Genomic DNA, 23,922 nt, shown 5'->3' on the forward strand with positions numbered 1-23,922 from the left:
GCGGGAGGGAGGAGGGGCCCCGACAAGACCCGGACTGGAGGCGCCAGCCACGGCGCGCGGATCCGGAGCCTGGCGGCGGCCGAGCGCCCCGCGCCCCGCGCCCCGCCCGCCGCCGCCGCCGCCGCAGCCACCCGCGCGCTCCGCCCGTCCCGCCCGCCCCGCGCCGCCGCCCCTCGCGTCCGCCCGCCCGCCCGCCGGCCGGTTCGTCGCACACACCCGGGCCGCGGCCGCCGCCGCCGAAATGTTATTAGAGCTGCACGGCGGATCTCGGGGCTCCTGTGTTCGCTTTTTTTCTGTTCAGAAATTAGAGGAGAGGAGCATCTGAGAGTGGAAAGGTCCCCCTTCTGGTAGGAGGAATGTAAGAGGAGGCAACAATTTGTCTGGAGGGGCAAGAAGGGGAACGTGCTGCCGGGCTTGCACGGTCGGACTTGAACCTGAGTGTGGCTGTTCTGGCTGCCCACGCTCGGGGGATCTTTGCTAGGGCAACAACAGACCAGCCAAGTCTCTTTTATTTGGAATCTTTTTAAAGGCAAGTTTTGGGGCTTTTCTTTTTCTTTTCGGTTTAGAGAGAGTTAGAGACGCCGGAGAGCGTCATAGTGTGATTCAAATGAGACAACTTTCATTTCGGTCCTTTAAATTACATGCTTAAATTGACCTAGAGCTCTGGCTGGAAAATAAAGCTTTCGTTTGTGTTTTGTTTTTGTATTCTTTAAAGAGCAAGAGGTTAGGGAATACGCACTTAAGAATATGGGAATAAGATGATAGTTTCTAAAACTACTGAAATATTTACACATTGGTGGAATTTTTGTTTTTAGATAGTTTTGTTTTCTAACTTTTCACCTGCTCGCATCCCCAAACCAGAAACCATCCAGTTTTCTTCTTCGAGCTGGTCCTAGAAAGAAGGATATTTAAATTTTTTTGTTTGTCTTGCTATTTATTGATTGGACACGCTTGTCAAATGATAAATGCTGGACAGCAAAACCAAAATAAAGCATAGGTTCACAAGTCTTTGTGGAAATCAAGGGATTCAGAATAGAATTAATTACGCAAATGTGCGTAATTTAGTACAAGTACTATTGTTATTCATTCTGCAAAATTAAGATGCAACCACCAATTAAGAGACCACCCGAAGACATCAAAGCTTTAAGGAAGTTGTATTTTTTCCAATCTAACCTTTAAACTGCCTTGACCCTAAACTAGATACCATATGCCTTTTCCCAATATCTTCATTGCAGTTAAATGCAATGTCTACAGTAATTCCTAAAGTGAAATCATAATTGCAGTCAATTAAATATAACTTTGCATGGCTATGAAGTAATAAAGCAGACAGTTTGAGTGGCAGAATTATGTTCGAACATTTGAGATTCTAGGTTTTATACATAACTTTTTAAGCATCCAATTTCACAGAAATCCTTTGGAAAGGAAAAGAAGTATATAAACTCCAAGTTTTTACAATGCGTTTTTTTCATGTGGTAGCCACATGTGTACAGGATGCTATAGTGACAGGTATGTGTGGTCCTAAGTTAGGGGTGATACTGTCTAAAATATTGATAGCATCTAAACCTGTGTTTACTGGAATGTGAAAAACTGTTAACATGTTACTAAAGCATATCTTAAGTTCTCTTCTAGATGGGCTGATAGTTTTGTTTTTTTTCTCCCTGGATATACTACTTTATTTCAGTCAGTGATTGTTCTTTGATTTCCCAATGTTAGTATTTCTCTTGCCTTCCTCTGTGAGACATAAATGAAACCTTGAGATCAGAGAGTGTAGGTCTGTTGCAAGAGTCTCAGATTCCAGTGTGGGGTAGAACTGCACAGTATTTCCAGTGGGAGTTAAAGTGAGAACCGCCCCCCCCAAGACAAAAATAACTACTTTTACCTAAGTCTCGTATATTAATCTACAGAGATAGGGAGAAATGTTTCTGAAACATTTCTTTAAATACTTTAAGTTCAATATCAATTGACTAGGGGAAGAAGAGCACTGATTTTTGTCTCTAAACATGAACTCCAAAATGCATCCATGAACCCAAAGCCACCATCTTAAGAATGAGTAAAAAAAACTTCGCAAGTACTTGAGTGTCATTATTGATGATGGAGTAATAATACATAGAGGAAGGTGAAGAAGGAATCTTACTAAAGACACGTATTTTCCTAGCACTCTTTAAGGTGTCTGGAAGCCCCAGCCAGACACACCAGTCCCACATTTTGGATTAGACTCCCACTGATCACTTAGACTCCCATCATCACTTACCATTGTATTCCATGTATCAATGACGTGGAATTGTAAGCACTGGGCTTTCATTACACACTGCTAGGTAGACACAATTACTTCCCATGCTTCATGAATAAACAGATACAGAAAACATACAAACTATCCACATTATATCATGAAGACAACACAAAGGCTAAAAAGGGGGAAATTGTGTTTTGTCTTTCATTTGCCAACACAAGAGAATATAATTAGCAACTATGAATATATAATCATGTGTAATTGGTAAATATTTTTCTTGCTCGATAAAATTTATTTTAGGGATAGTGACCACCAATGCTCAGTTACTATCTACCAACTTTTAGATGTATTGTTCCTATTCTTAAATTAAAACTAGAAATAAAACTATAATCCAAATGTCCCTTCATTCAACAATTTTATCGATTACTGTCATCCATCAGATTGTGCTATCTACCAAGTAATCTTTGCAACATGTCATGAATAAATAGAAAAGACAAATATATAAAGCTCATAAGTTTTAGGTATTTTGTATAGATAACCTGAATAATATAAAGTTCAAAATGAGACACACCCTCCATCACTCAGTCCCTTAATTGAGAACTATATAATTAAACTTTCCACTTCTTATTAATACATGATTTGTTTAACTTTCAGCTTTTTTTCTTGCACTGAATCCATATCACCCACTTTGAAGACATTTTGCACTTTTAAGAAAATCTTTGCTTGGTGAAACAAACAGAATACCAGGAACTGAGAACCTCATTTGAAAAGATTAACTTTTTTTTTCCACCTGCTGATTCCAACAGTAAAGATATTGCTAAAGGAAGGATTAATGTTTAAGGAATTCTGTGTCTAGGAAACCTGACCTCAAAGGAATTAATTACAGGAAACATATTAGGTACCAGTTCGAGTAAATCTTCAATTTAAAATGTCACTTGCAAAACATAAATCTCTTTGATAAGTTTTAAGTCATAGTGTAAAAGTTGCAATATGGACTCTAAACCAATACAAAGAAAATACTCTATGTATGATTTTATATAAATATCTTTAACATACATTTTACATTTTTTACTCATGTATAGTGTGTAACAATGTTATGTAATATTTTGAGATTTTTCTAAATTTTTTTTTAAGTATTGCAAATTTATTTCAAATCTAACTATGATACCTGCCTGATTGATATACTGGATTACTTCCCAGAGTTTTCTTTTAAGGAGACTCATTCAGAAAGATCTTTTAAAGTCATATGAAGGGGCAAGTTCCATCAAAAGCCATCAGAGTCTTGTGTGTGTGTGTGTGTGTGTGTGTGTGTAAAATATAAATAAATGGGTTCTATTTATAAAAATATATTACATATATAAAGTACAGAGTATATATGTGTTATATAGACACATACATACTAATATGTTAACATTAAAGGCAGAACAATGTGTAAGGGGCTTTTAAATTAACATTTGTTGACAGATGCTTATCAGTATTCATGCAAAATGTCAGTGATGCTTACTGGAAGGCATTGTTTTTGACACAGAGAAACTATTATCTATTCCCGGTTGCTTTACCTGTCCATTGCGTAATCCTCAATAAATCAGTTGGCATCCATCCCCCGTAACCATAACCGTCCCCCACTTTTTTCTTAATCTGTGAAATGGGTAGAATAATTAACTGCAAAAGTGTTTAAGAACTTTACATAGAAAAGTCTGTACTAAGTATATAAATATAGCAAATGTAGTTTGCTATTATGAATAATAAACCCTGTTTTCAGTGTTTTTGTCAATGTCTAAACTTAACATCTTTCCCTTTATGAAATTTGAGTCATTAATAATCTTTATAATTTCTGATATATATGCATAAGTATTTTTCTATTTTGTGGTGAACTCTATTGAGAAGGGAATGTTTTTTAAATTTGCAGTGTATATTATACTATACCACAGTGATGCAATTCAGTGTAATTTTTACAATTTAGTTGCAACATGTATAGAAACATTGAAAGCATAGTGTTTGTCATCTTTACTTTCTGAGGCTTTTATAACCAGTGGTCCTTTGGTCCACTGAAAGACTGAAAAAAGGGGAAAGTTCTTTATTATAGAAGTTGTGAAAAGAAAATAAAGATCTTACACTAGAATGATATTTGCAAGTGATAATAGGTACTGTTGAAGGTATCTATAAAAAATGATGCATCATCTCAAGAAAATAGATTGTAATACATTAGAAAAAACCAGATGGTGTTCAGTTGAGAATTCTAAAGAATTTAAGGGTATAGGCAAGTGATCTACTAACAAAAAATGAGCATATACCATTGAAAGATACCTTGAAGGAAACAAGCAGTTGATAGAAATTGAATTCATCTTTTAAGTGTTGCTAACATGCTAATATTATGTATTTGTAGAACGTATTGCCATGGACTAGAAATCATGGTAATCAGAACTACAAAATTTGTAGATAATGAAATAAAGAAGGAATAATCACATTTCCTAAGATGGGAAATGTTGTTTTAGAAAATTTATAATAAACAAAATATTTATGTTACATGTATCTAGACAATGATACGTACACAGCAATATTTTACACATTACACATGGGTAAATTAACTTATACATTCAAAATAGAACATATAATTTTATATCTCAAAACTTTACACTTAAGTTTTTGTAGAAATAAGCAAAAATAAATGTCTTTAATTGGCATAGTTTAACATAATTATTAAAATGCAGGAATACCAGGTTAACACTATAGTTCAAAAAAAATATCGGTCATTAAAATCTGAAGATAATTAAAAGAAACCCTTTAAGGACAAGTGGTAAGTACAGTGAATAGAAAGGATACAAATCAAATATTAAAGTTAGAAGCTATACATAGCAAATGAAAACTGTAACCATCAGAGCACTAGCTACTTAGGAGTTAATTTTTTAAGTTATGTTAGACACCTCTCTACTGTGATATAGTCGTAGCAGCAACAATAAATGAATAAAGTTCCTCTTGATTAAAAGAAATGATGATCTATATCGTGTCTTTCTTGCATCTTATTTTCAGAGAACTCATTTGACCTCAAATAATTTTTGAGACTTTTTTTCTTCAGATGTCTATGAACATGCAACACAGTTGGGTGTTCAGAAGAGGTAAGATGCTCATATTCTAGACTTTTATGTTGTACTTGAGGGATATGTATTTTACACTAGAGGCACTATAGAAAAATAAAAGAATTTTAGGTGTAGGAATTTTTCTCATGTGTTTGAAATTGTTCAGAGTTAAATAGACTAAACTACTCACCACTCTGCAGGTTGTACTGTGTGGAATCACATTTTCCAGAGAGTTAGAAAACTAGAAATTCACTTACCTATGTGAATTTAACCTATCTTTGATGATTCAGAAGGTACTTCATGTATTTCTGGTGCCTTTGAATTAATATGAACCTGCATTACCATCGTAATTAAGACATGCAGAGATACCAGCTTGTAGAGACTTATGATGAGACAAGGCCACGTCAATGTAGTAATGACAGATATTCCATTCTTGTCTCCCTACAGTGCCCATGTTACTATTTTCAGTTTTGATACCTCCATTCTCATAAAGATAAAATTTTCCAAATTTAAAAGTAAGTGAATTTCTTTGAATATAAGTTTTTCAAAACACTGTTTATTCCTGGTTTTGTGTGTAGGACTATGTGAGGTCCTTCCAGTGTTCATAGTCACAACTCCCTACTTGGTAATTTCCAAAGAAATTCATCGGGTTGGTCAGAAAAACAGATGGAGAAGAAAGTGGCTGCTGATCTAAAACAGAGAAAAAGAGATCATTCTCCGTCTCACTTCTGACGCCACGTAGATATGTCCACCGGTGTTACCCACGCACAACACTGGGGCTCTCACGGGCTCAGCACACGATATATGGGAGTCGATGTTCTTTTAAAGGAAAAACTCTACCTTACAGTTTCGTTCGGAGTTGGTAAACTTTATATGTATAGTTCTTTGGACCTTATTCATAATTTGTCCTCTCTTTAAAAAAGAAGATGTTCTTATTTCCCTTGGCCAATGTGTTTCCATACTCATGTTTGTTCTTTTTGACTGTTATTTTCAAGCCAACACAAACCCTAGAAACTTCAGATATTTGCAAAATATATCCATGCCTATTTTACATCACTTTTCCTATAATGTGCACTTTTACATTACGCAACCAGTCCTTTCTTAAGTTACCTATATAGTATTATATGTTGAGAGTATTTAAATGCCACCTTTTAATCTATGCTCCAGTTGATACATTTTGTGTGGTTCTTTTGTTTTTTCCACATCCTGCCCTTGTCTAATGCATGACTTTTTTTCCCCTTCCAAGGGAACTGACTCCTCCCACTATCATTCAAAGTGAGGAAGATGAAACCTAAAATGTTTTCCCCAATCTTCTTCCACCTCTTTCTTTCTTTTTTATTAAAATTGTAACATAAAAATGTCACTCTGAAGAAAAGCCTTGGGTTCATCATTCCCAGCTCTCCTTCCCTGGGAAGAGAATACATTACCTTTTAATCATGTTGGCCTTGCTTTTCCATAAGGCAATAAAAAAACAGTCTCAACAGAGGATGTCAGTTATAACATGTATAAAAACAGAATTAAAAATGTTTGATGACACAGAATCAGTTCCATGGGGACCCCACCCTACCCCCACATTTCCCAAGTTTTTATTTTCTCCTTGTCCTCCTCTAGTCTCTCTTAACTTTCTTCTTGCATGATTCTTCCTGTCAAACATATCCTTAGGATTTTACACGGGCCCCCTTCTCTAATTTTTCAAATTTTCCCCTTCTTTCTCACCACCATGCTTCTGCGCTGATTTTCCAATTACTCTGTACTCTGTCTACAAATATTCATTACAATTGGAAGTCACAATCTACCTTCTCCCGCATCAGCTGCACCTGAACCAAGTTCTGTGCGATTATATCCTTCTTCTTCTTGACTAGATGTGTGGACTGGCTTTCAATTCACCGCTCAGTTTTCCAAATGGATTTATTTTGCTGGGACAGAAGCATGCCTCTATCATCAATCTTATCTTTCTTCTTTAATGATTTTTTACCTGTCTTCAAACTGGCCATTTTCCCCGATCCCATTTCTGAATCTCCATTTCATGCATTGGACATTAAACCCTACATTTTTCATGGTTTAACATTAAAGCATGCCCTATTATGTGGAATGCTGCCTTCTGGGTGTTTCCTAGAAACTCTCCCTATCTCCCTTCAGGTGAATGTAGTAAGTGCCCTTCCCCTTTGTCCTGCTTGTCCTGCTTGTTAGAGGCTGAGTGTTATGTCAGCTACTGATGCATACTGCCGGCAATCTGAAGATGCAAATTCTGGTAGGAGCTCCCATGGGAAGCAACATGTTAGTCTAAGGGGTTCAAATTTCTCTCATCCTCTGATCATTCTTAAGAAACATTTTCAGTAACCCATTTTGCATGGGCGTCATTAAAGATTTACTTTTTTTCTAAAAGCCTTCCTTGATTCTTTCCCCCTTTTTTCTGCTTTCTACCCTTATCTGGCTCCCCACCCTCAGTTGTCATGAGCCTAAAGTTCCCACAGAGACTGTGTGCATTTATTGTGGTGCCATGGGCAGCTTCCAGCGTGGCTCCCAAAGATCCAATCTCCTGTCGTTATGCTGTTGTGTCCTCCCCTGAGTGTGGGCTGCACACCGTAAACTGCTTCGAACAAATACAATAGGGCCAAAGGGGTGGGATGCTACTTCTGGGTTCAGATAACAGGAGTCCCACTCTTTCTCTGGCTTTTCTTGCTTGCTCACTCAAGAGAAACCACCTGCCCTTTGGTGAGCTGCTGTATGCAGAGGCTCAGGTAACAAGGAAGTGGGGGAGGCCTCTGACCCGCAGTCAGCCAGAAACTGGGGGCCTCAGCCCACCAGCCCATAGGAAAGTGAACCCCACCCACAACTGTGTCGATGAGCTTGGAAATGGCTCTTTTTCCAATTAAGCCTTCAGATGAGATGTCCCAGCCCTGGCTGACATTCTCATTGCAATTGTGAGAAAGCCATACCCAGAAGCCCCAGCTAGGCTGCTCCCAACATCCTGGCCGACAGAGTCTGTGAAATAACAAACGTTTGTTATTCACGTCACTTAGTTTGGGGGTAATTTGTTACACATCAATAGATAGCTAATCCATACGTGTTAGAAGTTTGGTTTATATATATCAGACTCTTTTCATTAAGCCTGTGTAGGTAGGGATAGTGTTCTAAGGAAAGAGTCAGCTCTATTTCCCCAGGACCTAGCATAATGCCTGAACCATAATATTGGGTAATAAATATGTATTGCATAAATGATCTAATGAGCACTTTCCAATTCTCTAAAACTTCTTTAATCACCGCTGCCGATGAGTTGGTGTATCAGTTGAGGTTTTTTTCTGAGTCTGTTCAGGCTTCTACAACAGAATGCCATAGACTGGCAACTTACAAAGAACCGAAATTTCTTTTTTACAGTTCTCGGAGGCTGGAAGGACAAGATCAAGGTGCTGGCAGATTTGATGTCTGGTGGGGGCCTCCTTCATAGTTTATTTGGTCATCTTCTTGCCTGTATCCATACATGGTAAAAGGAGCAGAGTACTTCTCTGGGGCCTCTTTTTTTTTTTTTTTTAAGATTTTATTTATTTATTTATTTATCTTTTAGAGGGGGAGAAACATCAATGTATGGTTGCCTTTCATGCGTCCCCTGCTAGGAGTTGGCCTGCAGGGAACCGGCCTGCAACCCAGGCATGTGCCCTGACTGGGAATCGAACGGCGATCCTCTGGTTCGCAGGCCTGGGGCCTCTTTTATAAGGGCACCAGTCCCATTCATGAGAGATCTACCATTATGACATAATAACCTCCCGAAGGTCCTGCCTCCAAATATCACCACATTGGGGGTTAGGATTTAACACACAAACTTGGGGGCGGCACACAAGGACTCAGTCTATAGCAGGTTTGTTGGTAACTGATTTAGGTAATCAGGAAAGCAACCTATTGAAAGAGTGACAAGGAGCTCACAGACTCAAGGAAGGGTAGAGAAGGATGCTCAGAGAAGGCACAAACACTGGGAGTGGCTAAAACACGTCCAAATTCAGTCAAGCTTCCACCTCAGGGACATTGATGGAGACATACTTGGGCACTGCTAGACTTGGGATTCCACTGCTGCCCTGTGCGTGGTCTCTCGCCATTCTGGAGTTTTACTTTCTTTCCCTAAGACCTGAAGTTCAGAGTGCAGTCATCAGTTGGCTGAGCTGAAGTCGCATGTCGGTGCCCCCTGCCAGGGTACAGAGGCAAGGACTGTCTGTCCACCGTTTGGTAGATTGGGGTGAGTTCATGCCTCCCTCAGAGCTCACCCACGTGGTATTTCCCAAGGGGAAAGGGATCAAATGCTGGGGAGCCAAAAATGACAAACGGCGGTGCTGTCAACTGTACATGAAGCCTTTCCAAATTCGGTAGGAAACCCACCCTTTAGAGGAGCAGCTCTTTCCTCAGAAAGAGCTCTAGTATTTTCTCTTAGGTAATTTTGTTTTTCTTTTTCTTGAAACTTTCTCACCTAATGGATTCCCTTTTTAGTACAAACTCTTTAAAATAATAGCCCGTGCATAAATATTAACCGCTATTTCTTTCTTGCCACCCACGTGCCATCTATTATAGTCCATTTTCTACTCAGGTGTGTAAAGAGGTAAAAGAACATGTTTATATGTTTTCTTTTCTCAGTTATGAAAAGGCTGAGATTAACATTTTTAGTCCAAAGAAAGAAACTTACAAAGCACCCAGTGCTGGGCCCAGGACCCACTGGAAAATCAATGAATGGCATTTTCCCTTTTACCACACATGTGTTCCATGTGTAATTTGAGCTTTTCTCCCATAAAGTTTCATAATGGTACCCCTTGCTGTGGAACTAATTATTATAAATATTAATCTTCTCTGCTCTTACCTATATTTGCTAATTATTTATTTTCAGCCCCAACAAAACCCACCCACTAATCCTAATTCTCATAATCTGGATTCTTTTTCTTTATAATATCACTTGCCATTTTGCTGGGCCTTTCCACATTTCCCCAGCCTTCTGGTGGAGGTGGAACATCCCACTAATGACCCCCTTTGCTTGTTTTCCTGGATTTTTCTTGAACTCCTTTCTCTACCCCCATGTTTGCTTGTATTCAAATGTCTTTATCTTTCAAGTTCCTGGCTTTCTCTATTTCTGTCCCTTTTCACATTCTCTTTCTTTTGGCCTTCTTCGTTCTTTATGCCCAAATACTTTTAAGGTTCTTTCTCGCCCTGGCTGGGGTGGTTCAGTGGATTGAGTGCTGGCCCACGAACCAAGCGTCTCCGGTTCCATTGCCAGTCAGGGCACATGCCTGGGTTGCAGGCCAGGTCCCCAGTAGGGGCAAACGAGAGGCAACCACACATTGATGTTTTTCTCCCTCCCTTCCCCTCTGTCTGAAAATAAATAAATAAAATATTTTCTTAAAAAACATCTGTTATAAAGGTTCTTTCTCGGCTCATTCAGGGTGGACCTGGTGCCTCTTTTGTGAAGTGGCAACTGAGGAGATGCTGGTGCTTGCCATGGCCGGCAAAAATCCCGAGGGAAGGGCCAAGACTCAGAACAATGACCACATTAATTTAGAGGTGGTGGGGCAGGGTGATTCAGTGGCACAGTCTAAGATTAAGAGGCGAACACCACTTAGTCAACTAATGAAAGCCTATTGTGAACAACAGCGTTTGTTACTGAAGCAGATCAGATTCCGGTTTGACGGGCAGCCAATCAACGAAACAGACACACCTGCACAGTTGGACCTGGAGGATGAAGATGCAGCTCCTGGGTCCCAGCGGCAGGCAGGAGGCGTCTGCCGAAGAGGGAGCCTGCTACTTCAGACTCTGTTCCTCCAGACCAAGGAGACATTCTCAATCGTAAAACTGCAGTGTGGTTCCGCCACATCTGAACGACTGCAGTATAGTTTCCTCTAAACTTCCATTTCCCCTCCCCCATTCCTTTATGGTACTGACATATGTGCACAGCATTGGCTTTTGTTTTAGCTAAATGTCCAATGGTATGTTTTGGTCAGCATCAGATAGAGATAGGATGGGGGAAATGCTGGTTCTCTGAAAATACCCTCTTTCTCCATGCGTGGTCTGCTCATTCAGCTCTTACCTGTCCATTTTCCAGTGTTATTTTGTTCTCACTGTTTAACAACAACAACAAAAAAGAACAACATAAAACCCTTACATACTTTGTTTGATTGGAGAATTTTAATGTTTTCTATCTATCATTGTAAAAACAAGGACAATTTTATAGCTTTTTTGTACATAGCTATTACATGCAGGGCAATCCATCTTTAAAAGGGGATAAATTACTCTAAGAGGAATGAATTCTAGATAGTTTTCCTTCAAGGCAAGTGCCTTGTTGTTTAAAATTAAAAAGTAAAAATAAAATGAAAGCTCATTTTCTGTATCTTCTCTCATATTCCGCCTCACATTCACACATCTCTCTTAGTTGAAGGACTCTCAAAGACTGTTTCTCTTTATCTGCCTATTTTGCTTCCGGTCAACTATCATTTTTAAGCATGCATCATTAATTCAACTTACATTTATTATATATTTATTCTCTGACTAGAACTGCATCAGGGGCTAAGGAGACCAAAAAAGAATAAACTGGAATTCTGCCTTCAAGAGCTCAAGATCCAGCAAAGACAGAAAACTTCTAATACAAAAAACAAACAAACAAACAAACAACAACAACAACAAAAAAGCACATAAGCGCGATCCTAAGAAGATAATCAAAATGCTTGAGAGCATCACAAACTGAAAGGTGGATTCTGCTTGGGAAGCCGGAAGCAGGCTTTACAGAAAAGCTAATGTTCAACCTGGGTCCTGATGGATACACAGGGTTTTGCCAGACAGAAATGAGGAAAGCTATTTCAGGCACACAGCTGAGTAAAGCCATGGGTTTTGTGGGTTTTTCGGAAGGGGACGAGTGGAGTCTGAAGTCTCACCCGCGTTCTGCTTGTTCCCTGGAGCAGGGCTGTATCGGCCCAGAAGGAACACAGCAGCCTCACTAGTGGAACCAAAGTGCGTGGTTTCTAAGAAGGAAGGACCATGCCGCCTACCATGTTTATCATTTTGCTTCAAATTTCTACACTTGAACCTTTCCAGTTTTCCAGTTTTCCTTTCCATTCATGAGCCTTTCCAGATTTAAATTTGCTAGGTTAATATACACAGTAGATGAGTGGCCAGCCTCAGAATCTGCAGGGTTTCTGGGGAAATGGGCTATTTCATTGTTTTCTTTCTCTCATTTATAATGTGTTTCAATACACATAATGATCAATTATCTCCTTAGCTATAGAAATGTCTTTAGCTGCTTTTTCCAAATAAATGTTTATTGCCTTTGACTTAATTAAGGCTACTAGCACAAAGTTCAGTCACAAGTTCTTTTCTCTTTCTTTGCCTACTTTCTATTTTGTTCTTCCAGAAAAAGTGGCTCAGTTCTAATACACACACACACATGTATGTACACACTCACACATACCCTGAATTCCTGGAATATCAATAAACTGTCTATCATTTTAGACCTAAGAGCATAACAACTAAAAAGCATAACAACTAAACTTATACCTCTCATCTACTGACACAGAAACAAAATCTCAGATACTAAGGGACTTACTACAAATCATGGAATTAGTTATCAGAAGAATCGTCTCCAACAGGAGTCATTACTGATGTTTTGATATTGTTGGCAAATCATTTGGTCTTTTTTTAACAGCCCTTAGAGCCTCTCTCTTTAATCCTCACCCATGGACATTTTTTCCCTTTCATTGCTTTTAGAGAGAGACAAAGGGAGAGAGGAAAGGAGAAAGAAACATCAATCAATTGCCTCCGGTGTGCACCTGGACGAGGAGTCGACCTTGTCCAGACCAAGGATCCTATGGGAAACCCAGGCATGCGCCCCTCCCGGAAATGGAACCTGCAACCCTTCAGTTATTACTGGATGATGCACCCACCAGCTGAGCCACATCGGCCATTTGGGCTTCACGTCAGAAACTTACCTTGGCATGCATTTTTTCCTTTGTTAACTTTTTTATTTTTAACTTTGAAATCTCTGCAGACCTAGGGATTTAATACATATTCCAACAAGTTGCCCTTTCTTGCCTTTTCTTTTTCAAATATTACTTTTCCTATTACCAGTGTTTTTCCATGCCTGTGACTTTGGTTCTCTCTTTCTGTGATGGCTTATAATTTGCTCCCTGATTGCTTTGCCAATGCCGTGTTTAGAATGTTCTCAGACCCTTCCAGAATGATCCTGCCTTTCTGCCTGTGCTAAAGGCCCCTATGTGTGTGTCATTCTTCATCCACTTGCCAGCATCCTGACCACCTTCTGGCTGCTCTGCTGTCCCTCAGAGGGGGCGTTGCAGAAAGGGTCTCCTGTAAGGCAGATCTCCATATCCACTCCCCGTTAGCTTTAGCCCTGCTTTCATTCTCAGAATTTGTATTCATCTTTCTAGAAAGGGCCACACAAAGTCTTAGTTTTTAGAAACAGTTTGGGGGTAGCATATAAATATGGCACTAATGAATACACACCTTTAAATATATGCATGGATTCTCTTACCATAGTAACATCTTTATATTTATTACATTGTCTCCCGAGCCCTGGAACTTCACTTTATGAGATCCGCTTCAAGTAGCCAGAGCAGTCGTTTAAAAACAAAAACCGGGTTGTGTCACTCCTTGTTAAAAATTCTCCAGTGCTTTTCCATTGCAATTAGACCAAAACCCAGGCCCCTTACCCCAGTGTATACGGCCTTGCAGGATATAGGCCCTGTGCCTCTCTGACTTCCTGTTTTTCTACTCACCTCTCCTGCCTCCCTGAGCCCCGTGCTACACTGACCTTTCTCTTTCTCAGACTCACCGAGCTCCTTCTTACTTCAGGGCCTTTGCTCTCCCTGGACTCTCTGCCTAGAAGGATCAGCCCCCAGAGCCCTGCTCGGCTGCTCCTTTCCAGCATTCAGCGCCCTCTGCACTTATTCCCAACTCCATCACATCTGTTTTCCTCATTTGATACAACCACCCTCTGAAATTATCTTGTTCATTTACTTGTTGGTTTATTATTATTATTACTGGTATTCTCCCTCTGGAATAGCAGTGTCCAATCGAACTTCCTGCAGGAGTGGGAATGTTCTCTGTGCTGCACAATGTGGTAGCCAGTAGCTGTGTGTGGTAATCGAGCACTTGAAATGTGGTTAGTGAGACACAAGTATGTTTTATGTGGCTTTGTCTAAGAAGTCAACAAAATACTAGAAAACATCAGCAAACTCTTGTATAAAAGTCATTGAGCGTCTACCACTGAAATATTACTGTAATTCTGGTGGCTCCACTTTAATAAAAACCTAACAAAGCAAGTCAGGGGAAAGGTAAATAAAATAAAATAATGATGAAAGAGTTTCTGCAGGGCAATGGTAGCTCAAATAACACCTTGGGGTGAATTAGGTGGAGAGGTCATCTCTGGGGGACATGGCCTCCCAGCCGCCTCACACCTTCCTCGGAGAGACAACTACGAGCTGGATTTGATCCAGTGCTTGCCTCCTAAGCAGGCTCCTTTATGAAGGGCCAGCCTGCACAATTGCAAGGGTTTGCCCTGCGTTTCCGCCAAGGGTTCAAAGTATGTGTATTCTTCAGCCTAGGATGGTTTGAATGGTGGGCAACAAGGCCCATAATAACACTTTATAAGATTGTAAGGTAAATGTTTGTATATATGGAGAGAGAGAGAGAGAGAGAGAATGAGAGACAGAGGGTAAAGGAGAGTTTTGTTTATCAATCTTGAGACACTAGAATTAGGGGACCTCTTTGAAACTGCAGTGCTCTGCCTCAAAAAAATTTTTAAAGCAATTAATACTTTTCACAAATAAGCTTCTGAAACTTATATTCCCAGATTATAGATTAAAATGTATGTCTGTTAAATAAGAGTTCCAATATATGATTAGAGATGAAAATAATTAAGTACTTAAAAAAATAATTTAATATTTCAAAATTCAGATCTTCATGATCTCCGGCCTGCAGAATCCTGGTGATCTATTCCTATCTGTGCCTGCGACTACCTCTCTTGGACTCTGCCCTTGGGAGGTCATCAGTGACTCCTAGCTTCCCAGAATCATGTTTTTCCCTGCCTCCCCCATCCTGGATTGATCTGCAACACTCTCTCTGATGACCACCCACTCCTTGGAATTCAACCAAACATTTTATAGAGAACTTATTATGTGCCAGACACTGTGTAAAATCACAAGGAAATAAAAATCTGTTCCCTAAAGGAGTTCATAGTTTATTGGGGGAGGCAAGCATGTAAATAAGTAATTTCACTACAGGCATGTAAACAAGCACAGGGGATCTATGGGCTGGAGCCTTAAGTAGCGGACAGAACGGAATAACCAACACCACTTAGAGATAGGAAAGCAGAGATTTCTTGCCAAAGAAAGAGGCCGAGTTTAAACAATGGTCAAAAGTTTACCCGCAAGATAATGTGGAAGGCCTGCCATTCCAAATAGAAGGGGTACAACATACAAAGGGTGGAAATGTGAACAAGCGGAGAACAACAAATAGTCTGGAACTACGGGAATGAGATGTGTGAATGGAGGCACAGTAGGCGGCAAGGCTTCCTCGGCCCTGAGGCTGGAAGCAGAGAAATAATAGGATCAGATTTGTGTGTTGGAAAGATCACTGTGCACCTAGGGCGCAGGGAAGGGGGAAAGAGAAAGGCAAAGAGACCAGTTAGGNAAGCAGAGATTTCTTGCCAAAGAAAGAGGCCGAGTTTAAACAATGGTCAAAAGTTTACCCGCAAGATAATGTGGAAGGCCTGCCATTCCAAATAGAAGGGGTACAACATACAAAGGGTGGAAATGTGAACAAGCGGAGAATAACAAATAGTCTGGAACTACGGGAATGAGATGTGTGAATGGAGGCACAGTAGGCGGCAAGGCTTCCTTGGCCCTGAGGCTGGAAGCAGAGAAATAATAGGATCAGATTTGTGTGTTGGAAAGATCACTGTGCACCTAGGGCGCAGGGAAGGGGGAAAAAGAAAGGCAAAGAGACCAGTTAGGGATGACTATAGTGAGCCAGGCGTGGGAGGGGCAGAATTCTAATCACAGGCCTTGGCAACAAGGATTTGAGTTGTAGGTCATTCTTTGTAGCCTGGAGATTGTATCCAAGCCTTGGTGGTTGGTCGAATTGGTTGGATGGGAAATGGTGGAAGAAATGATGGCTCCCAGATCTCTGGTTTGGGTAGCTCAGGGGAATGAGAATGTTATCCATCAAATCAGGGTGGAGCAAAGGTAGGAGAAGTGTGGCTGAAGAGACAGGGAGCTTGTCTGGAACTTGCTAATTTGTACAATGTCAGATATTGAACACGGATAGAAAAGAAGGTAAAACAATCTCAGCTTTCCCACTGAAGTATGTATCTCACCCTAGGCAAATTTTACAACTTCTCTGGGCTTTGGGTTCCTTACCTATAAATCTGTTGGCACATTGCCTGGCATACAATGTTTTCATATTATCAAATTTCCCCCAATGACCCAGTGAGGAATGGGAAAGACACTATTATTCTCAAGAAATTGAAGTCCCAAGTAAACTGCAGAAATTATGATGTTCTACGTAAAAGCAACATGTGAAACAACATTGTTTATTTGCTATTGTTGTATTTTCCTTGTGTCATACTCAGAGTCAGTGCTACAACAATTCACATGTAAGTGGTCTTTAATTCTCCCAGGATGATAATAGTTTTCTCAATTTCATGACAGCCTGAAGGCAAGGGTGGTCCTGGCTAATATCTATGCAGAGTGTTGAGAACACAAGACATTCTCAGTCCGTGTTTACTGATGGTGTAAGCCTACAGAAATGGACTAGCTGAGTGGCTGGAGCTTCCTTCAGTAGTTTGTTCTGCCTTCAGCTGCCTTTGAATGGTGATTATCTCACAGGGGAAAATATAGAATTCTCTGGGCAATATTGCACATTAAATACTAGAGAATCTATGCATAGGCTGTGTTATGTATTTGCAGAAATCATGATATTCTGGATTTACTATGCTTCCGAAATAGAGCATTATAATGCTAGAAGTTAAGAAATATTCATTTTAATTTATGTTGGCAGTAAAATTGAGTAATACGATCATGCTGAAAATGCCCTGCGTCTGTTGCAGAGTAAAAAGTTGTTTCTAAAAAACTAACAACTTTGAGCACAAGGCAGTTTCTGTTTTCACTTTATCCTTAAGAACTCATTGCACTCGAGTCTAAACCCATGAGAATAATAAAATAATTATAGTTTTATTTTACTGTATTCTGACACTGAACTTGATCCACTTATGTCTGCATATTTCAGGTAGGGAGAAAAATGAAACTGGCTAGGAAAAGCTGATATTTTTTCATAATCTTAAATTCTCTCTAAAGAGATCTTTGTCATCATTTACATATGTCTTACTAAATGTCTTTATCAATGATCTTAGCATTCTGAGCACACCAATGAATCCAACAGTCTCTCTCTCTCTCACACACACACACACCCCTCCAAAAATACTTTTAAAGAATTGATCAGTTAATGAAACAGTGCTTTATTATGTTGGAACTTTGCCTCTGTGTGCAGCCAATAGCAAAGAAAATTTTAAGAGTAATGCAAACAGCAACTTTTGGACTTTCCTATCACAGTGTTTGTGAGGACTGATGACTTTTTTTTGAGAGAGAGAAAAATAGAGATTGGAAAGGAGAACCTTAAGCCCTACTCTGCACCAAAGTTTCATTTTAAATTGCATCCAGTTCAAGGGTTAAACGGAAGCAAAGCAGTCACTTCAGCCATGTTTTTGAAGAAAATAAAAGAACTTGATGTTAGTTAAATGAAGGGAGCCTATGACTTAAAAAGAAATAGACAGATAGAAAAAAAGGTCACAAGATTAAATTTTCCCTGAGGGGAAAGTCCTTCTTTGGAATCATTAACCTTCCTGCTTCTAGGTCACTCCAGGAAAAACAGCGGGAAATCCTCCTGTGCCTGGGAAGGTGGGTGCAGCTGCGGCCTGGCCACGGGGAGACGGACCTGGCTGTGGCCCCAGCGCCCCTCCAGGCATGCCTGAGGTTAAGACCTCTGTTTTAAAGAAACAAAATCTCTCCTTTCTGGACTCTGAAATAACAAAATATAGAGTATGTTTCTAATATGTAACGTCTAATCTGTTGCCCTTGGACAAAGAACATGCATAAAATGGAATAACAGTTGTCTGAGTTGCAGTGATTTTGTGTTTCTCCCCATTTTCTCATATATTCTTTAAGATTTTTCTTACAGTTCTTAAGTTTAAAAAAAGTAATTTGTCTTTGTTGTAAAGAGATGTAGTTATTTTGTCTCTGTATAAATTTCTTGTTGCTATGTTCATTAACCGATGTTAAAGAGACATTCTTCGGTGGAGCAAGCAAGCTTTACTTCCAGGACCGCATTTACTACTTTGTCAACCTATTTTCTAAGATTTCTGCTAATGTACTGATTTGTGAAAAAGGGGACCTACAGATATTAATAAAACCCCTTTGAGACCAAAATGAACTTTAAAAAAATAAAAATATAAATATGGCCTAGCAAAAGGATTTTTAAATATCTATCTTCATTTTTTCCAGCACCCGATTAAGAATAAGTATAATCATCAAGGTATGGTTTTTAAACTATATTTAGTTAAAATAAATCTGACTTCTAAGCTACAAAATAATAGTAACTCCAGTCTTTTATGCCAAGTTTTCCTCACATATCACACCAAAAGTAAGACTCCCTGTTTAAAATAGAAGTTGACTGCTTATCACAAAGCCTGAAACAGAAAAGTAAGCCAAAGTTAAGGCAAAACTAGAAGCTCTGAAGAGAACAAAAGCCTGCTGTGAGGTTCTCCCCCTTTTGTTGTCTTTAAATTCATACCAAGAAAAGGGACAAAATGTTTTTAAGGATTGCAAGAGAAAGAAAAATGCATATACCTCACTGCTCTACAGAGAAACACGAAAAGTGCTCTGTTCAGGTTTTGCAGGTGGTTTGTAAATTCTTTTCCAAATTGATTCTAAAGCAAGAGAGAATGCTGAAGATTTTAAAAGGCAATGAGGCAATTTCGCAGTCCCCAGAGAATACAGACACATAGAAGCATCCATGAGAAAGGAAACAAAAATGCACTTTGGATCCTACCACAGCCGAGGTGTGCGTGCGGACCGGCCTCTTACCAAACGCACGTGCCTCAGCAGTCATTACCTTTGCTCTTGCTCACACACTGATTGAATAACCAAGAAGTAAGAATCTTAGACTGCATGTAGGTAACTTATTATGTAGCATAAGTTAGGTACAAAGGTAACAATTTCCTGACTGTGGTATGGTAGGAGAAAGAATTGTATGCCTCACTGTTTTCTAGCCAAAATGCATTTCTGAAGCAGGAAATCAAAAACACATCACAAACCTTACAACTAGACTAAACACATTAAATCTGCTGATATTAGTAACTGTCACGAGGCAGCCAGGCCCAGGGAACAGCAGCCACTGACAGCTAACCGCTCCCTACCTCTAAACACACTTCTCTCAGATACCCTGAAAAGTGAACAAATATTCCATTGTTGCTGCAGTTTATTAAATGGTCCCTTGGAATTCCCTGCAGACACTGCTTAAACAAAAATAACGAATGGGACACCCATTTGATGCACAACACAGATCTGAGCTGAGAAGAAAAATAAAAGGTTTCAAGTGACATAGGCCAGAACATGTCTGAGCCCCCCCCCCAAATAAATCACTACAATGTCCATTCTTTAAGCTTCCTTTGTGTCCATGTCCTTCAAAATACATTGGATTAACTCTTCACTCATTGTACCTTAATTTCACCTTTTAATAGCAAAACAATATCACTTTAAAGCTCTGAGGCTCTAAAAAACTCTGGATTCTGTGTCAGATGGACTTTGGCTTACTTCCGTGCCTGCTAACCGTGGAGGCTTCCAGAGGTTTTATATCTGGCTTTCAAATATAAGGCTTTATTTTTTTTCTGTCAATTTCATTCAAAAGGCAGATGTCTTTCTTGCACCAGTTAACTATTTGCAGATCTATAGCTGATCCATTTATTCCCATGGCCAGACTTGCTCCTTTGAAGTGGACTCCTTTGTTTGTGGTGGTGTCTTTCCCACTGCCCACCAACCCCGGCCCATTTTTCTATCCGGTACCAGACTTAGGAAATGGTGGGAACTTGTCTAATAAGGGAACACACTGTGTTCTCAGGCAGGTTTCTCTGGTACCCCCCTTTCTCCAGAAACCACCACCTAGAAAAATGCCACATGGAGCTGAAATATTATAAAGATGATTATCCCCTGAAAAACCTTAAGAAGTTACGACTAAGAGGCATATACCTCGTATGCTACACGCTTCACACAGTACATTCGCCCTTCCTTTGTTTCCTTTCTCGCCTCAACCCACCACCGCCCAGCCCTCTGTTTTCATTGATCATGAAGATTGATAAAGTAACTGATATTAAGGAAATATACATGAATAAGTTTTTGACATAAAATTGATGATGTTTGATCATTGCCATCAGTTTTACAGGAATTGTAGTTTCAAGATGAAAAGATACTATGATTTTAATCTGAAATAAAATTTCAAAAGTGAGTCAGAAGGAAAAAAAACACACAACAGAAAACCTTCCAGTAAAATGTTTTATTTCCATTTGTTTCCAGGGCCTTGCTGATGTGAGGGCCAAGAGGAGGCTAATACATCTCACTTTAGCAGCACTAATTGTTTGCATTATCACAATAATCAAAGGCAGCCATATTAATCTCTCTGGTTATTAACTTGATTTTTACACATTAAGATTTAGATTTAATCCCCTGGGACCATCTATTAATGCTTTTAAAGTTGAAGGGTTTCAACAGTTTCAAGTTCTTTCCCTTCTTTTAGCTGCAGGCAGTAAAATTTGAACGTGTGTGGAGTTTTGTATTTGGCATTCCTGGGGGATTTTCAGACACAGTGCTGTCAAGGACCATGAATCACGTTAATACATAGCAACCTCTACAGCTATTAAAATGTCTGCAATACTGTGATTATTTTAAAATGGAAAAACTAATATCACATGTGTTACTTAAAGATCAACTATTCTTTTAGTGTCACGGGGAGAACGCATTTGAAAAAAAATGTTTTGCATGCAGCCAAAATGTGAAATGCCTTATCTACTGAGAAAGAACTTTCAGCCCCTTTTACAAAATACATCCTTACTGAGATCCAGGTCAACAGAGCATAAAAATGGCCAAAAATCCAAGATCAATGAGCATGAGAAGCTGTTTTATTTCTGTTTGAGCAAGTTGTAGAGACAGTGACCCGCTGAACAGTCCCCAGTTTTATGCTTTCATCGTCACAGGATGATGACATCCAAGCAGAAGATGGAGCCTGGCCCATGCAGATGAGCTGTCGGTGTGGGCTCACACTGCAACTTGCCCTCCATCGCCTTAGGGGTCAGTCTAGGAATTCATTACAATTATCATATAGGCAGGGGTATAGGTAAACATTATTCCGGAAATTATATACAGCATTTGTATCCTAAGACATAGAACACAAGAAAAATAAGAGTATATATTTTTTCCATTGCTTAATAGGAACTAAATTATCTTAGCAGCCTGGTTTCCATGTTGATTTTTTAAAGATATTTATTAATTTTTAGGGAAAGGGTAAGGGAGAGGGACAGAGAGGGAGAGAAACATCAATGTGCGAGAGAAACATGGATTGGCAATATTGGTTACCTGTCTCACACTCCCAAACTGGGACATGGCCTGCAACCCAGGTATGTACCCTGACTGGGAATCGAACTAGCAACCTTTTGCTTCACAGACCGGAGGTCAATTTACTGAGCCACATGAACCAGCATGTCCATGTTGAATTTAGACGAGATCAGGCATGTTCAGGGTGGTATGGCCGTAGACTCCATGTTGAGTTTAAAATCAAGGATACAATGTGTGCTTGTCACAGGTATCTCATTCATTCAACAAGTCATATCAGAGCCAGGAATAATCTACTCCATAAATAATATTTTCTGAGATTTGCATTTTTCTAAAATGTCCTTCTCAATTAAAAAACATATTATATTGTGTTATTATGTATATTTCTTATTAGTAAGGATATTTTATAATGTGTTATTTTCATCTGAGAATAAAAAAATAAAAAATCAGATTTTGTATTTGAACATAACAACATTAAGTGACATGTCGCATATGGCGATTTTCACTTGAAAAGGAAGGAAAGTTAAGGAATTTCAAGTGATCCAAATTCTGTGGTATGTGGCCCTTTTTGATATTCCCTCGTAGCATTTGGCACACTCTGAAACATACGGTCAGGGGTCAGGAACACTTTCATTTCTCTTTATGGGGCAAAGTCTTGCCACACTTCCTATTTGCTTTCACAGGACTAATGGCACTGGCGTATATTAATTGTTCAACGGACAACAAGTGCTAAATCATTTCTAACCTTTTTAACCTAAAGAGCAGTACAAATGCTGCTTGTCTGGAGCTGAAGTTAGGCTGGAAGGCACCAGAGTAACTGACTTCTAGAGTTCCTGGAAAACCTACTTCTAGGCATGACTAATACCTAACTGGGTGTAACGTGTATGGCACTTACCATGTAGCCCAAATCCTACTTCTAATCTGTCCCTTAGAAATGACCCCACTAGTATAACGTTTAGGAAAGTCAATTCCCTAGAAACTTCCTGAGTCCTTTTTGAATCTTAGAACAATATTGACAGTAGGGATAAGCAAGGATCAAGGATGTTCCTCTTTGTTTCATCAACTACCTTGAGACAAATACACATAGAATTCTACCCCAGTGAAAATGTAACCACCTTCCTAATAGTTAAGGGTCATTTCTGGCTGTGATAGATCTGGAATATTCCATCAGAGTATACTCCACTGCTTGTAGGGAGGGTTCAGAAGAGGCCAGAGCAGAAAATTTTGTATGAACCTGACAAAGGCAAGAGGAACCTATCACTTGCTGAGCCACATTCATGTCATTCCATGGACATGACCTCAGGTGTCCTCACCCTAACTCTATGGGGCTATACATCTTTGCAGATAAAAAAAGACTGAAGAGGTTCAACAACTTGCCCAAAGTCACACAACTTGTAGACAATCAAATGGAGATTTAGCTGTAGATCTGTCCCTTTACAGACTTATTTTTTTCCTAGTAAATCATGCTGCCCCCAATCTGGGGTTGAGGTCCTTAGCAAGTATAACATTCAACTATGGGGCCTTTCACTCTTTGGACAGACAGCTGAAGACTGGAACTGCAACAAGCTTGGGCATTAGACTGGCAGGACTTTTCGAGTCGAAAGAGGCTTTGGTCTAGAGTACAGCACTAACCCTGATTGCATGACCCTATGCAAGTTAATAATAATAATAGTAATAGAACGTGGAGGAGGAGCAGGGACATGATGCCAGGTAAGGGCTAGAAGAGCTAATGTCACGGCAATACTTTGAGGTACATTTTGTCTTCTCAATGGTCAGATAAAGAAATGAAAGTACAGAAAGATAAAAAACTTACATGCATTTCTTAGCTTTCCTTCTAGAGAAACTAATAAAGTCTTCTGTCCCAAGTCTTGGCTTCTCTGACTTCCCATAGATTTTGAATATTTAGAGTCTCCACACCTTTAAGATGGATTCATGGGGTTGTTATGAATAGTGAGATGACACTATGAAAATGTCCCAGTGT

This window comes from Sturnira hondurensis, unplaced genomic scaffold, assembly GCF_014824575.4.
Source record: "Sturnira hondurensis isolate 20B ecotype Veracruz unplaced genomic scaffold, ASM1482457v3 Scaffold0001872, whole genome shotgun sequence".
Classification (NCBI taxonomy): Eukaryota; Metazoa; Chordata; class Mammalia; order Chiroptera; family Phyllostomidae; genus Sturnira; species Sturnira hondurensis.